At 38.2% G+C, this 17611-nt stretch overlaps 1 protein-coding gene across 7 annotated transcripts in view; it reads left to right on the top strand.

Moving 5' to 3' along the window:
- Positions 1–8545: 8545 nt before the first annotated feature.
- The window catches only part of RNF180 (ring finger protein 180), a 271039-nt gene continuing 261973 nt past the window's right edge, over positions 8546–17611 (top strand). For 3 of the 7 annotated variants that reach the window (XM_070519601.1, XM_014848516.3, XM_070519598.1), the window contains exons 1-2: positions 8555–8660; positions 8876–8970. The gene's annotated coding sequence lies outside the window, so the exon portion shown is untranslated. Of the gene's footprint in view, positions 8661–8875; positions 8971–17611 lie in introns of all 7 variants that reach the window. The other 4 variants (XM_070519606.1, XM_070519600.1, XM_070519608.1 and 1 more) reach the window with 3 other exon arrangements.

The following is a 17611-nucleotide window of genomic DNA, read 5'->3' as shown; positions in this document are numbered from 1 at the left end:
TATAACACAAAAACCTGAATAGCAAAGTGGGTAGGACCTAGAGAGGCCACCTGGGGCCCAAGGTAGTCTCCTGCAATCTGTAGAGGAGAGCAGACATGGGAATTGGTGAGAGAGAGGGAGGAGCAGAAGAGTAAAGGTTGTGAAGGGAAAAAAAGCATTTTGTGATTTCTCTGGGCCATTCAGTTGATAGAAGCCCGTGAGTCTTGATAGAAAGAAGTTGCATGTCCAGCTGTGGCTGCTTGTGTATTGTTCTGGGAAGCTAATCCCAGTGGACCTGAAAGATGCCTAAAAAGATGAGTGGAATTGCTCTCAGGTTCAGGTTTGTGGAGAGGGCTGAAGGCTGCCTTCCCTGCACACATACTCCTCACTCGGATGTCATTTTCCTGGTTCTGGAGACCCTACCACCCTAAACTACTTTTAGAAACCCACGGACAGGTAATGAAAATTAAAACTCACTGAAGAAACAAAATCTGATGGAGGAAGACTGCTATGGTTTCAATGTGTGTGTCACCCCCAAATTCATATATTGAAATAGTAACATTCAAAGGTAGTATAATTAGGAGATGGGGCCTTTGGGAGGTGCTTAGGTCATGAATGGAATTAGTGTTCTTATAAAAGAGATCCCACAGAGAACCTTCAACCCTTTCACCACATGAGAACACAATGGGAAGGTGCCAGCTACGAAACAGAAGAGGGCCTTTACCAGAATGCAACCATGATGGCAACTTGATCTGGAACTTCAGGCTCCAGAACTGTGAAAAGTAGATTTCTGTTGTTTATAAGCCACCCAGTCTGTGGTATTTGTTATAGCAGGCCAAACAGACTAAGACAAAGACCAAGCTAAACTCCTAAAAGAGGCGAATCCCACTGAAGAAGAATTGATAGAAAAGACATGAGAGCTTTAATTAAAAAAAAAAAAAAAAAAAAGATAATTTAGAACATAAAAAAGATTTTCTAAAATTTAAAATTATGATGTTTCAACTTTAGAAGTAAATGGATAAGTTAAACAAGGACATTTACAGATAAAATCAAATTTCTATTTTGGAAAACAAAGTAGAAAAAAAATGACTCCCAATATACAATGAACACAAAGATATGTAAATTATAAACAAAATACAAGACAGTGGAATGGCAGATAGAATAGTAGTGGCAGATCCAGAAGGAGAAAAGAGAGTAGGTGGGGAGGTAATAACTAAACAAATAAATAAACAGTCCAGAGCCTGGGAGGACTTAGTGATTGAAGCCGTGCTGCCCCCTGTCTGTCATGAGGAGGCGTTTCGATGGAGGTTCTGTTTCCAGCTAAACTGGAGGAAGCAAACTCCACCCTCTTTCTTTCAATGATTACAACAGAAACCCTGAACAGGAGGCATCGAGCAACTATCTGAGGACTGTGAAAAGGAAATAAGAACAAACTTCTGCTAGTTAGTGACTTGACTTTTCATTTTGTTTGTGGTGGCTTTTGCTTTGCAAAAGTTTTAGTTTTAATGTAGTCAATGCAGTATTCTTTCCTTTTTACAATTTTTATGTCTTGTTTCAAAAAAAATATGGCAGAGATTTTGCTGGGCTTTTCCCCTCCCCTATGCCTCCAGGCATACACTCTAGAGCAGCCAGAGTTCTGGAACTACAGAGGGTGTGGATAGTAAAAAACTTCAAGAGAAACCCTTTTTCTGGCCTGAGGACCATGAAGTAGGTTGAGGGGGGTCAATGCATGACAGAGACTCTGGGAGGAATCCCTGGGTTTTTGTTATTCAGTCTCTGCCTCAGACAAGCCTCAGTCATGAAGCTACATGCAACTGTTACTGTTACACAACTATCTAAACATCTGAGAGAAAAATCTGAGAAGAACTAAGAAAAGGAGTCCCTGTTATTCAGAGACTATGAAAAAGGAAATCTTCATTATTTTTCTCTTCCCCTTTTCTCTAGCAGCTTCACAACAAGGCAGAGCCAGTCACAGGAAGTGCATGACCACCTGTGAGGCTAAAACCCCAGCTTTTTAGCCAGAGGACCAGAAAAAGAGGCTTTTCAGAGTTAGGGTGTAGGGGGAAATCATGGGGAGAAAAGAATCAGAGGAGGAAAATCCCTACATGTGCTATGAAGTCCTGGATTCACCCCAGAGCTAACATTTGTGGAACTGACCCATTTCACCACTAAAAATTATAAAGATCAGATAGGGTTACAGCTGAATTCTAATCTTTAAAGAACTGATAAGAAAAAGAAAATAAATATATTAAGGTTGAAAAGAGAAAAGACATAAATGTCAGCAGAAAAATCAAGAAATTTGACAAATTATTAGAATTAATAAGAGACTTCATCAAAGACTCTGGAAATAAAATCAGTTTAAAAATACCAATTGCAGTCCTATACACTAACAAAAGATTGGAAAATGTAATCTCTAAAAAACATAACATTTGTGACAAATACCAACAAATGTTATTTACTTATTCATTTATGCAAAGAATGGAAATAACAAAAGATCTGTAAGACATCTATTAAGAAATTTTTAAAACTTTGTTTAAAGATGATATAAAAGACTTCTATAATCTGAAGGGCATATAATGTTCCTATATTGGAAGATTCAGTATCACAAAGACATCACTTCTCCCCCAATTAATCTATACATTCAATTCAGACTAATTCTAGCCAATTTCCACTGTGTTTTTTATGGAACCTAGCAAGCTGATTCTAAACTATTATGGCAGAGCAAAGAGCCAAGTTTAGACTACATAGATTTAAGAAAAATGAGATAGACTACTTGCCTACCAGATATCAAAATTTATTATAAAGAAATGGTGATTTTAGGGGCTGGCACCATGGCCGAGTGGTTAAGTTCACGCGCTCCGCTGCAGGTGGCCCGGTGTTTCATAGGTTCGAATCCTGGGCACGGACATGGCACTGCTCATCAAACCACGCTGAGGCAGCATCCCACATGCCACAACTAGAAGGACCCACAACGAAGAATATACAACTATGTACTGGGGGGCTTCGGGGAGAAAAAGGAAAAAAATGAAATCTTTAAAAAAAAAGAAATGGTGATTTTAAAAGTCTGGTGTCAATGCAGAGATAAATTAATGAAACTAAATAGAAAGTCCAGAAACAGACTTACTCATATATGGAAACTTGAGATGTTTATATGTTTCAAAGAATTACAAATCAATGGAGGAAGAATGAACCAATCTATAATGCTGCCAAAACAAAAGGTTATCCAACAACAATAACATTATTATTATTATTTTATGTCAACCACAAAGTAGATTAATGACAATTATGAAAAACAAAATTTTAACAATTTTTAAAGAACATAAAGATGATTACCTCAGAGTTTGAAGTAAGACATAAAAATCATAACAAAGGAAAAGAATACTACATTGACTACATTAAAACTAAAACTTCTGCAAAGCAAAAGCCACCATAAAGAAAATGAAAAGACAAGTCACCAACTAGCAGAAGACATTTACATTGTACACAATCAACAAAATCTATTATCCAGAATAAAAAATAACTTCTTCAAATCAATAAGGAAAAGAAAACAACACAGTGAAAAAGTAATGTGAATGGAAAACTCACAGAAAGAGAAATCTAAATGTAAGCACCCCAGTAGTCAGGAAAGTGCACTTTAAAACCACAATGGGATGTTATTTCTAACTGATAACAATTAAAAGAGTTGAACATACCAGATATGGAGCAACAGGAACCCTCATATACTCCTGTACTACTGGTGGGAGTGTATATTTTTACATCAATTTTGAGAGCAATTCAGCAATTTCTAGTAAAGTATGAGAGGTACACCCTACATCTAGCAATTCTACTCCTAGTAATATACCCTAGAGAAATGCTCACACTTCTGCAGAAAAAAAAAGGAATGAGCAATAATGTACTTTACAGCATTATTCATAATGGTGAAAAATTGGACACCACATAAACATCCACGAAGAGGACATTAGAAGCCCTGGGAATGATGTCATCAACATGGCAAAATAAGAATTTTCTACCATCTCTCCCCAAAAGAACACCAATTTTGATAATCTCTACAGATAAGAGGGCCTTTGTGGCAGTCCAAGAGTCTAGCGAAAGAAGTCCCAGCACACTGTTGGAGCAAAAGAAAATCCAAGATGGGACACATTGAAGAGGGTAAGAGGAACAGTTTTACTTTACCTATGTCACCTCTCCTGGAGGGAGCACAGCTCAGCGTCAGGAGAGACCTCAGCCCACAATTTCTCCCATATGGAAAAGTGAGAGCGTGTGAGTGAGCTTCCCCCGTTGTATGGGAAGGGGCCCCTTCCTCTCTGGCCCCATCCGCTATACTGAGTCGCGAACTACGTGACTGTGGGGCAGAAAGTGGCCAGTAGAACAGCAAAACATTTCGTACCAAAGGGATGCAGATACGAATCACTTTGAGGACTCCATCGGGAAGCCCACCTACGGGCCCCTGGAGACGCCAGCCTACAAATCCCCACAACTGGCCCATGGGCACCCCCAATACTCTGTGTTCCTCACCCACACATACCCCACCTTGTGGCTGGCTCCCTGTGCTTGTCCTTAAGGATGGTGAGAGAGAGCCTTTGCAGACAGTTAGTGAGTGCTCACAGAAAGCCAGACCAACTCTGCAGGTTTGGGAGAGAGCACACATCCTGTGCACACAGCACGGCTCTAGGAGAAGCAAATGGGCCTGGCTGTCAGCCCCTGGCCTGGCTTTGCAGGCATATAATGTTAAGAATTCCCTCTCCAGAGAGAACAAGAAGTGCAGAGCACATGTATCCATAGAAGAGATCTGAGAAAGCCTGAGAATCCCTAACAAGGCTGGAAACGTACATTTTCTTTCCTCTTTCAGATAGATATGGTCAAGTGACTAAGACCTGGTCAGTAAAATGCAATTGGAAATGGTTGGGTGGGACTTCTATAGATTTCTTTCAGTGGAACAGACAGCTGAAGGTGATCCCTTTTGTCCCAAATTCTTTCTTTTTAGTATGGAACTTCAGGATGTCATGGGGCTAACATATCAGCTTTGGACTATCTACTCTGTCATTCTTTTAGGTGAGATGTCAGGGAAATGAAAATTAAAGAAATGAGGAAGAGGGAGAAATTTGTACAATGACGGATGGAAACTAGACTTTTGATCGTGAACACAATGAAGTTCATACGTAAGTTGAAATATAATGACATACACTTGAAATTTATCTAATGTTATGAACCAATGTTATCTCAATTAAAAAAAAAGAAATAGATACATTTTTCACCCCTCCCCTCCCAATATTAGCCCAAATTATAGAGTACAAAATCATTTAGTGTTGGTGAGGCAATGGACATTCTCAAAATTACCAGTGGAGGTGAAATGCTACGTCCTTTCCTTTTGGAAAGTAACCTTGAAAAGTCCATTAAAGTATAACACGCACAAACCCTTTGACCAAATGTGCCCACTTTTGGGAAATTCCATTCCTTAAAACATCAGTATGAGGACACGTGTTAGAAGATAATACATGTCAGTTGCGGTGTTGTTCAAAGTGGTAAAAACTGGAAACAATGTGAATGTTGTTAGAAAAATGGTTAAATAAATTGCAGGACTTCTATGTTATATAATACCATGCAAAAGCTAAAAAGTATTAGATTGTAAAAAAGGGTAAAAGGGACAAGTATCATGGCAAGATATATAGTCTATTCCCATTAGGTTTCAAAGAAAAGAAAAAGAAGGAAGAAAAATCACCCTACGTATTGTATATTTTTGGGGAAAGATGAGGAGGGACACAAATCATCCTGTTCACAGCAAAGGCTTCAAAGTAGTACATGGGATACAAAGTAGAGATGGAATACAAGAAGTGAAGGTCACTTTTCATTCATACAACTTTGTTTTTACTTCCCTCAACGAACATAAGTTACTTTGGAGACTTAAAGATTACTTCTGATTTGACTTCCCATGTTACCAGCGCGATGAGGTTTTGTCAGATAATTTTGATTTCTCCTTGAGAAAAGCTAAACAGATTTCTTCATCATGTGTTTGTACCCTAAAACAGGTGTTAAGAGTTGAATTGTGTCTCCCCCAAAAATGATATGTTGAAGTCCTAACACCCCCTATCTCAGAATGTGACCTTATTGAAAATAGGTCTTTGTAGATAAAACTGTTAAGTTAACACGGGGTCATACTGGAGCAGATGGGCCCCTAATCTAACATGACTGGTGTCCTTATGAGAAAGCACCATGTGAGGACAGGGACAGGGAGACTGGCAAATGAAGATGGAGACAGAGATTAGAGCGATGCATCTACAAGCCAAGGAACACCAAGGAGTGCCAGCCATCATCAGAAGCTAGGAAAAGGACATGGAGCAGATTCTCCTTCTCAGAGCCCTCAGAAGAAGCTAACCTGCTGACAGCCTGATTAAAAAATTCCAGCCTTGAGAACTGTAAGAAATAAACATCTGTTGTTTTAAGCTACCTAGTTTGTGATACTTTGTTATCTGCAGCTGCAGGAAACTGATACAACAGTTAAACCTTTATTCCTCATTATGGCAACTGCCAGCATATCTAAACGTATATGAGAGGTGTAATCAGTGGTTTTCCTTGCTTATATTCAAGAAAAATAAGTTCTTTCCAGAAACAAAGATTCTTGGTGGCTTGCTTTGAAAGTTCTTATTAGAAACTCTACGTGAGACATGTCTTTGTAAACCTTCATTTTTAAGTTTGCGTAAGAAAAAGATCTTCAAGAAAATCATTCCCAAAACACAAATTTTGTAGTTCAGCATCATAGAATGTTACTATTAAAAATGGTTATAAAGATTATTTGGTGATTTACCTCAATTGGATACAACTATCTAAAGTGTTCCCCGTCTGTGTCAGGCACTGCGCTTGGGGCTTAGGATACAGCAAGACCCAGTGGCTGCCCTTAAGGAGCTTACAGTCTGGCGGGGACGCCGCCAGTGCTCTGGCAGGGATGACAATAGTAAGAGGTGGGAGAACAGCCATGGCGGGGGAAGGAGGGTGGTTAGGGGAGGTCTCCTCTGAAGAAAGCAACATATAGCTAAAGCTCAAAACTCAAAACAAAGCTCAAAAATAAAGAGGAGATAAGCAAGTGAATGGTGACAAATTGAGGGCAGGCGTACAGCAGTCCCCTCTTATCTGCGAGGGATATGTTCCCAGACCCCTGGTGGATGCCTGAAACCACAGATAGTACCGAACCCCACATGTACTATGTTTTTTCCTATACATACATTCCTATGATAAAGTTTGATGTATAAATTAGGTACAGTAAGAGATTAACAATAATAACTTCTCTTTGGCATATCTGAATTGGCAGCATCACTACTCTGTGCTTTGGGGCCACTATTAAGTAAAATAAGGGTTGCTTCAACACAAGCACTGTGACTGTCGATCTGATAACCAAGCGTGCTACTACGTGACTAACGGGAGGGTAGCGTCTACAGCACGGATACACTGGACAAAGGGACAATCCACGTCCTGGGCAGGATGGAGCAGGAGGTTTAAATCATGAACTGCTTATTTCTGGAATTTTCCATTTAATATTTTTGGACCACAGTAGACCAGGTTGACCATGGGTAACTGAACCCTCAGATAAGGAAGGAATACTGTACTCTGGGGGCAGGGGGTCAGCACGTTCAACTACTAGAGGTTGCAGAGCATAACCCATTCCCAGAAGCGCCCTTTGACAGTGTAGTGGGAGCACAGAGTGTGCTGGAAGAAATGGTGAGTTAAGGCTAGAGAGTAAGCAGGACTTTATAAACTGTGTCAGAGACTTTAGACTTTATCTTGAGGGCAGGATAAAACTTCAAAGGCTCTTAAAAATGGCAGTGACATAGCCATATTTTTTTTTTAGAAAATGACCCTGTCAACAATGTTGGGATGGATTAGAGGGAACAAAACTGCAAATGGTAATCCAGGCAAAAAGAGGATGATGCTGGAACTAGGAAGTATTAGTAAGTATAGAAAATACTGGGTGGACTGGAGATAGCTTTGAAAAATAGAATTGATTTGATAATCTATTGAATGGGAGAGTATGGCAAAGGAAGGGGTGAAAGTCAGGTTTCTGACTTGGGCGTCAGGATGGAAGAGTGAAAGCGTTCACTGAGATGGGGACTACAGAAGACAGTGTGCAAAGGAGATCACATATTCCATTTGGGGTGTGGTAACTTTGATTTGTCTATAAGACATGTAAGTGAAAATGTCTATAACACTGAAGAAAAACTGGGTTACAGATTCAGAGTTGGAAATCATCGCTACACGAAGTCCTGGTAGTAAATGATATTTCCCAGGAAAAATGTATAAAGTCCTGGGGTTGGTAGGTGAGGTCAGAAAGCATAACCCTAAAGAGCACCTGGCAGGGAGGGGGACCTAGAAAACACTAGGAAGCAAGTGCCAGGGAGGTCAGACGAAAATCAGGAGAGTACTGCACTGAGAAAACAGAGACAGAGTGTTCCAGGAAGGAGGGAATAGTTCACAGTACACAATGTTTCCAACAGGTCACATTAAATAAGGATTGAATGGTGCTTATTGGATTCAGCGAGAAAGCACTGGCTGGCTGCCCTGGTGAGAGCAGGTTTGGTGGAGTAGTGAGGATAGAAATCAGATCGAGGAGTGAAAGGGAGGGGAAACCAAGAAGCAGCAGCTTCAGTTTAACAGGGAGGAAGAGCGGCCAGGTGCTCGATGTAAGAGACAAGGTAAGTTTGCAGTTTTACTGGTGCTGTTGTATAGGAGGAAACCAAGTCACACAGAGGTGATAGGGAATATTTGGCTCTAAAGAGGCACATCAATTATTATGTTGCATTGAAATTTTAGTGTTCTCTTTACGTTGTTTAAGATATTATTATTTGGACCAGTGAGCCAGTCAAGTTTATTTATTAAGTACCAATAAAGCACATACTTTCCTTTCAAGGAGTTTCCATTCTGAGAAAGGAGAGAAGGCAAAATGATGAACATTCAAAACTGACAGAAGCAGCGCTGCAACCTCCGTTCAGGCAAGATTACAAGGTACTAAACAGTGTGGAAAACCAAAAGAACCAAGACTATCAGGTTTCAATAGGGTCTGGTGTCATTGCCTTACCTGGAATCAAGCAGGGATAGTCTACAAAGATCTCAACTAATAATTGTGAAAACAGAGCGTGGTGCTTCCTGTCTTCAGAGGCTTTTGGGGGCAATATCTCAAAGTGCCAGCAGGTGGGGATAATATTACAAAAAATGATGCTCAGAATAGCAGCCGGTCATCAGCACCAACATACAGCAGTGACATAGTAAAAAATTAGCTATGTGGTGCCATGTGAGTGCCCCAAGAAGCAGACCCTAGAGAAAGGTGACCTCCTCACTTTCCCAGCAGAACGGAGATTTCCTTTTCTTTACCTTTTTCTTTTTTTTTTTTGAAATATGAGGTACAGGGATTGTGTTGAACTGATTATGAATGTTTTGTTTTTTTCTCCTCATCCCAAATGTTTGAAATGTGGTTACACCATTTTCATAATTAAGAATAAATATACCAATAAAAAGAAGGTAGAAATGCAATAAGGCACCCCCTCTCCCAAAATGCTGTATTTCTAGCAATTAACTGAAAATTAAAATAGATTTTAAGGTAAATTCTGGTTATACTGGTGTTTCTAATCTGTGGTATTAGGATGTGTTTATATAGGTATGGCGTTTATAAATTTGTTAGATACTTAACTCATATTTGGCAAACAATGAAAAATGTTCTCAGGCAGGCCCCAATGGTATAGTGGTTAAGTTTGTGGCTAAGTAAGTGGTTAAATGTTTAAGTTCCTCAAGCAAAAAGAGGAAGCTTGGCAACAGATGCTAGCTCAGGGCCAATCTTCCTCACCAAAAAAAAAAAAAAAAAGGAAAAAATTTCTCTATTACAATTACTGGAACATTTAAGATACATTTGGATACTCAAAGCAGTTTTGTTTTGGATTTTTGCATAAAATTATTTGTACTTTTAAAAAATTTCCTTCTTTGATTTGATTTTAGGGAAAAAGCAATAAGAACAAATTTCTTTAGAGGTATGTTTCCTGTTGGTCTGAGCCTGTTAATAGTGATGCTGTGGGCTAGGAATGCATGGGGCACTCACCTGGGCCCACGCTACTTGTGGTGAGCCCCCATGGGAGCCAGCGTGGTGGCTGCACCAGCCCTCGTGGTTCTTATTGTGATTGAAGACGCACCTCAGCAACACCCATAAGGGAACTTTGAAAAAAAAGATTTACTACTCACAGGTACTGGAGGATACACAGCGTGCCCAAAGCCCACACCGTGAGGTCCGGGGAGCGGGGGAGAACACAGACCTGGGGCTCTACCTTTATTGGGGTACAAGGGTTGGGTGACCAGGGTTCTCTCTCTATTGGCGAATTTAAAACATAAGAGCAGAAAGCAAAGTATGAGAAGGGAAAAGCGGGGTCACTCAAACAATCAGTTTCCTAGGTGACCCAGGGCGTTCTAAAAGGGGAACTTCACGGTAGGGCGGCCTGGTTTCTTATCTAGTTGTTTTACTAGTAGCTATGCCATCTAGCTGGCAATGTTTTATGTGAGAGGGCTATCTTTGAAATGGATATCCTGGCAATCAAAAGCTTAGTGTCAGGCATTTACACCACACAGTATTTGTTTAAGAGAGATTTTTGTCTGTTAGTTTTATTTTGTTATTTCTTTCTTGGTTGCCTTGCCTAAATAGTTCTCATACAATTTAGTGTTAGTCATAGTTGCAATTGGCCTTACAAAAGTTTGAAAGACTGATGATTATAAACACAGTTTTACTGTTTTGTTGGTTGGCGGGATGGGTGGGTGTTTGGAGGCTGGTAGGCTGATTTTTCCTGAAATCAGTTTCTGGGTTTACAGGGATACTTTAAATGAGCCAATTTTACGTAGCATTTTGAAAGAAGAATTTCTAGAGCTACTCTAATTGAATGATAAAAAGGGTCTGGTATTTTATTGCCCGAAATGATGTTATATGTGAAAAGCAACTTACCAGCAAAAGCATTCCAAAAATAAAGATATGAAAAAATAAGACTTTCTTTTAGTGAATATAACAATGTACAGATATAATATTTTTAAGATAAAATTACTTCTATGGTTTAATTTTCTGGTTTCCCTCTTCATTGTGGAGAAGCAATAAAATCTCCTGTTTAATTTTTCGAAACCTAGCCTTCTTGAGAATTGGATCTTTACAATCATACAGACTTCAGGCCTTCTCATTAGGGGTTTTCCAATGAAAAGTAGTTCCAGGGAAAGTTAAGAAATTGAAGATTTCATTCAACCGTTGGAATCTATTATAAAAAAAATAAGTTTATTTTTAACTAAGTCTCTTCATTAAGAAGAGCAATTCCAAGTGCTAAAAGGTACCATTATGGAAAACCGTGTCTCTTGACAAAGTTTTTCATAGCATGATGGCTTATCTTATGTGGTATCTAAGTTCAAAAGTTCTTGCACCACAGAGTTTGGAGAGCCCACGTCCCAGGCAGTGGAGAGGAAAAAAAGGAGCGTATGTGCCCTGCCAACTTCTTTATCTAAGATGAGAGCACAGACTAATATCTGGGCCAGCTGTTGTTCAACTTTGCTTGATCAAACAGCAATTATGTGGAATTGGCTTAACGAAGCTACTCCCAGCCAACTGGTGAACATTTTATTACACCTAGTTTTTAAAGGAAGCAGAATTATTATACAAAGCAAATTCGTGTTCGAATATGGCTTTATTTTCGCTAAATTAATAAGTTATCTTGGTCTTTTAGTCTCCTGTGATGTTTATTCTGAGCTCTTGTCTACTCTATAAGTGCTGTACCAGAAATTGTATCCACCCCATAGAGAGGATAGGATGTTTTCAACTTTGAAATCTCTTCGAAAACACAGAAGACTGAAGAAATTATGTTCAGCTGACTCCCGCTGTCAATGATAGGTTGGAAACAGTTATCTTCAACTCTGCAATTTTACCATTTACGTTTCACTAAGCATCTATCAGTCAAAGTTTTCTTCCCAAACCAGAAGGGTAAAAAAAGAAATTCCTTTTAAAAAATAAATTACCCCCTTATATTCAGTATCATCACTACCATAATGTTTGGTTTCTATTTGTCACTTGAAGGAGGTAACTGGTATTTTTACCCTACCATTTAGCTTAAACCTTGGTACTTCTGCACTATATAGAATAAGCAATGCCCTAAAGAATTCAGGCAAAAGATTATTTTTGTTTTATTTCATCAGATGAATGCTTCAGGCTATGGATTTTGAGAGTATTACCACAAATCCATTTTCTAAACCACCTTATGGTCTGTTTAAATATGCTTTGAATGCTGTATTCTATGAAAGCTTAAGATCTCCTGAGGGGAGGGAACAATCAAAGCAGTCTAATTCTATACCATTTGATCAAGGGATTAATTACTTGTACTTAAAATTCTAGATAATTGAATGGAAAGGAAAAGTTGCAGCCATTTAGAAGTCAGCTGGCAAGGAAACCACAGATGGGGAATTTGCAGAGTGTCAAGAGGTTTCATGAGTGGAAACAGCTGCAATGGCTTTTTAACAGCAGAACTGAATAACACTAAAAAAGCCTCATTTTATACAATAAAATGAGGTATTATTCCTAACATTCTGAAATATATTCCATGGTTTGAATATTTGTGCAAAACCACTAATAGTACATTAGATGAATGGAGCATTAGAAATAACAGTATGAGTTATGATAGTGATTTCTAACGCTTATATATGACAATTTATCAAGCACTATTGTAGGTATTTTATATATATTAGCTGAATTTTCACAACACTCTTATAGTTACTATTGTTACCTCATTTTCTTTTTTAAAAAAATTGAAGTACAATACACATACGGAAAAATTGAGTTTGAGCAAATGCATTCAAGATATAGAACATTCCATCATCTCAAAAAGTTCCCTCATGCCCCTTCCTAGAAAAGTTTCCTTTCCTAAACCATCTCCAGAGACAACACTGTCCTGATTTCTATTACCATACTTTAGTTAACCATGTTCTAGAATTACATGCAAATGAAATCATACAGTATGTGCTGTTTCTTGCCTGGCTTCTTTTACTCAGAGTAATGTTTTTGAGATTCACCCATTTTGTAACATGTATCAATAGAGAGCCATTGTGTGAATACACCACAACTTGTTTTCCCATTTCCCTATTGATGGGCATTCGTGTTATTTCCAGTTTTGAGCTTTTATGGATAAAGCTGCTGTCTATAGTCTTGTACAAACCTTTTTGTGAACATATGATTTTAATTCTCCCGGACTAGGATCAGAATTGTTGGACCATAGGTTAGGTGTTTGTTTCATCTTATAAAGAATTGCCAGACATTTTCCCAAGTGGTTGTATCATTTAACGTTCCCACCAACCAATGTATGAGAATTCCAGTTGTTCTACATCCTCTCCAACATTTGGTGTTGTTATCCTCTTTAAATGTATCCATGCTTGTGGGTGTGTAATGATCTCTCATCTTTCTTGTAATTTGTATTTCCCTTACGAATGTTGAGCATATTTTCCTTTGCTTACTGACCATTTGCATTCTCCGTTGTGAAGTATCTGTTGTTAAAGTCCTTTGCCTATTTTTAATTGAGGCTGTTTATATTATCATCATTGAATGGAAGAGTTATTTGTATATTGTGACTTGTATGCAAGTCGTTTGTCAGAGACATAATGTGAATATTTTCTTCCCATGTGTGGCTTACCTATTCATTATTTAATGGAGTATTTTAGTGAGCAGAAGTTTTACATTTTGATAAGGTCCAATTTGTTGGGGTTTTGTGTCCTTTAGGGTGAATGTTTGTAGTGTTCTGTACAAGAAAACATTCTCTACACTATGGTAATGAAAATATTCTCCTATGTTTTATTCTAGAAATATTATAGATTTAACTTTTACGTTTTGATTTATGATTCATCTTGACTATTTTTTCTTTCTTAAGTATGGTGTCAGGTAGGTGTCAAAGTTCATTTCTTTCACAAACAGATTCAGTTGTTCCATCATCATTTAGAAAATAAAAAAAAAAACTTTTCTTTCCTCTATTATTACTTTCGTGCCTTTGTCAAAAACTGACAGTTTAACTGCGGTATGGCTCTATTTCAAGATTTTCTATTCTGCTCCATTGATCTGTTTGACTATCTTTATTCTATGTTGACACTTATTTTTCCTCCAGAACTGTAACAGTGTAGTTCCATTGTCTTCTGGCTCGCATTATTTCTGGTGAGAAGTAGAGATCATTCTTATTGTTGTTCTCTTATATGTAATGTATCTTTTTCTCTAGCTTTTTTAAAGATTTAACCTTTCTCTGTGACTTTCATCAAACTGACTTTGATGTGCCCAGGTGTGGTTTTCCTTATGTTTAAACTGCTTGGGATTTAAGTGTCTTGGATCTGTGGGTTGATAATTTTTATCAAATTTGGGGAATTTTGATCATTATTTTTTCAAATATTTCTTTCAGTCTCAGTCTTTCTCTCTCGCCTCTTTGTCTAGGACTCATATTTCATGTATCTAAGACCACCTAATATTGTGGCACAGATAACTGAAGCTCCTTTCATTTTTTGTCTTTTTTGTCTCATTTTATTCTGTGCTTCAGTCTGAATAGTTACTATTAAGCTGTCTGCAAGTTTCCTGATCCTAGTCTCTAATATACCATTGAAAGTACATTCAGGAAAATTTTCATTTCAAATATTGTATTTTTTCTTTCAATAATGTCCATTTGGCTTATTTTATAATTTCCATTTCTCTGATGAGATCCCTTATCTACATTATTCCCACAATTTCTTGTAAATCCTCAGACATATTTTCATACTAGTTTTAAAGTTCTTGTATACTAATTTCAACATCTGTGCCATCTCTGGATCTATCTCCATTGATTGTTTTTTCTCCTGGTTATAGACTACATATTCTTGGTTTTGATTATGTACCACATATTTTGAATGATACATTTTTGACAGATTGAGTTTATCTTACTTTATAGAGTGTTGAGATTTTTGTCATGTAGTTAATGTATGGATGGATCAATTTGATCCTCTTGAAACTTGGTTTTAGGCTGTGTTAGAGTGTCTAGGGTACCCCTCACTCTAAGACTAGATTATCCCTACTCCTAAGGTGTGGCTTTGATGAGATATCAGTTGAACGTCCAGGGTTTTCAGTGAAGTCTCTACCCTAATTCCAATCCCAGTGTCTCCTAGAACCAGGTAATATGTAGAATCTATGTTCAGCTCACAGTCCCCCAATAGCTGCTTTTTTCCAAGGCTCATGGAGTTTTACTCTGACCTTACACAGCTGATATTCAGCCAAATATCCAAGGGGATCCCTACGCAAATATATGTATCTTCTTGTTTGCATAGTTCCTTCTACTCTAATCTTCTGCCCTACGAATTCCTCTCACCTCAGCAACCCCAATCCCTGTCTCTGTTTCTTCTGCACAGCCAGGCTGTTGGTCTCTGTTTAGGTTCCCCTTACAAGTACCACAGTTTGGAAAGTACCCCTAAGCAGAAAGCTGGGGTGAAATATCTCTTGTGTTTTCCCTCACTCAAGGACCACAGCATTCTACTGTCTGTTGTCCAATGCCCAAAAACAGATACTTCATACATTTTTCCGATATCATACATGTTTATTGTGAGAAGATCTGTCTAATATCCATTATTAGGTTGTATTTGGAATCAGAAGTCTTTTTATTTCAATTTTAAAGTTGAGTAAACTGAGACAAAGACAGGTTCAGTAACTTGTCAAAGCTCCTACAGCGTGGCAGAGCCAGCATCTGAATTCATTCTATCTTGCTTTAGAATGTGTGGTCTAATGGAGAGCCCAGCAATAGTGTTTAACGATTTTCTTTTCATGACCTCGATTTCCCTGAAGTTAAAATGAAAAAGATTAGTGTAATGTGATAGGCCATGGGTAAGTGTCCTGTATGTCTAGTGATAAAGAAATAGATCATGATGTTATATAACCATGGTGACAGCAAGAAATAACTTATTTTAGTCTCTTCCCAGCCAAAACGTTAAAAAAAAAAGGCAGCAGTTTTTCTGACCTTGTGGATTGTTCAGTCCATGTAGCCTGCTAGGGAGTACTAAACATCAGAGGCATCTCCAAGAAAAACTAGAGGTGCTGTGAGAAGCAGCATCAACTCAATCATTTGTGTCCCTGACGTCACTTGCCTTGTTTATTGGTCCAGAAATAAACTATAGTGAAAGCAAATTCAGGCAAGCAGATGTTGTCATTTTTGTCAATCTTTTATCCTGGACCAATCCTTTAAGGTCTTTCTAATACATCCAGGCTCAAAATTGCATCACTAAATCTTTTTGTAACCAATTCCTCCAGAAACTTCAAGTTAATTAGAATTCTAGAACTTAGACAGCCTTAGAGATGCTTTCCACAATATTACCAGGTTCATAAAAATTTCTAGTTGCACTGCTCACAAGAACATTTGTTTTCCTTTTAATGAAACCCCACAGATAAAACAGGACAAAGTTTCCACTATAATGGGGAATTTAGTTTTTTGCTTCAGCATTATGTTTTTAGACTCTGTGAACTCAGATTTTTATTGCTAAATTGTAAGTCCTTTCCTTGATTTACTAGTTATCAGTCAATATATATTTGAAGGAGATATTATGTCCCCCAGAAAATTCCCTCAGAAAGCAGAAAAATACTTTCACATTAGCCTTCAAGATAGCCCAAGACAATGTGCATTATATCAGTCCTTTCTTAAGGAAAACCAAATAACCAACTTTGGCATAATCTCAAATATGAACACATATTATTCCTAGCTTTACTGAAATAACTGTAGAAAGGTTATGATTGTAAACTACAAAGGGCAAAAATTTTGTTACTTTCAACAATATTTATGACATGCCTATTGGAGATAAGATATTATGCTCACTTACTGTATTCATTAGTTCTATATGAAAGAGGGCAATATGTAATTCTTTGAGGTTAAATAGTGAAAAATCTCGGTCAAGGGCATAAACCAATGGGAAATTGACTCATTCTTCAGGTACAAGGAACTAAAGCTTTAAGTGTAAGTAAATATGAGAGGAATGTGTTGAGGTGTCTGCCGACCCATAGCCCTCGTCTCTGTGAGCTGCCTATTAGAAGTTGCAGTCCATGGCAGCCAAATTTGTACTACGTGACCCCAACACCACAGCTCCTTGAACTAGGAGTATGCATCAGACTCAAAGAAACCCAATCCTCAAACTGGTGGTACCTCTACTAGTACCCAGCTAGTGATCACTTACGTTCTCTATACTTAATTTAAACTAAGCAGTGCTATGGGGAAAAAAGTGATATGTGCAATGGAATTCAATGTACATAGAGGCTGGCCTGAGATAGTCATTTTTAGCTATATACCTGCTAACAAACAAGCAGAGAAAGAAGATCTGTAGTGAGAAGAGGAGAGGTGGATCAAGCACTTAGGGACAAGCAGAAGCAAAAGACCAAAAGCTCCACAAAAGGTAGATTAAGAAGCCATGGTTTCTGGTTTCAATCCACAGTTAATTGAATCCATAGTTGTGGATCCCTCAGATAGGGAGGGCCGACTGTATTCACTGACTAAAATGTTCAACCACCTAGCTCCGATTGTCCTTAAAAAACATTAGAACACACTGGCCTAAATTTTAAAAGTTTCTTTGGAAGTAATTATCCCCAAAAGTAAAGAGGTGGCCCATC

This window comes from Equus asinus, chromosome 10 (genome assembly GCF_041296235.1).
Source record: "Equus asinus isolate D_3611 breed Donkey chromosome 10, EquAss-T2T_v2, whole genome shotgun sequence".
NCBI lineage: Eukaryota > Metazoa > Chordata > Mammalia > Perissodactyla > Equidae > Equus > Equus asinus.
Note: the sequence above shows the minus strand (reverse complement) of the source record. Positions and strands in the feature narration are given on the sequence as shown.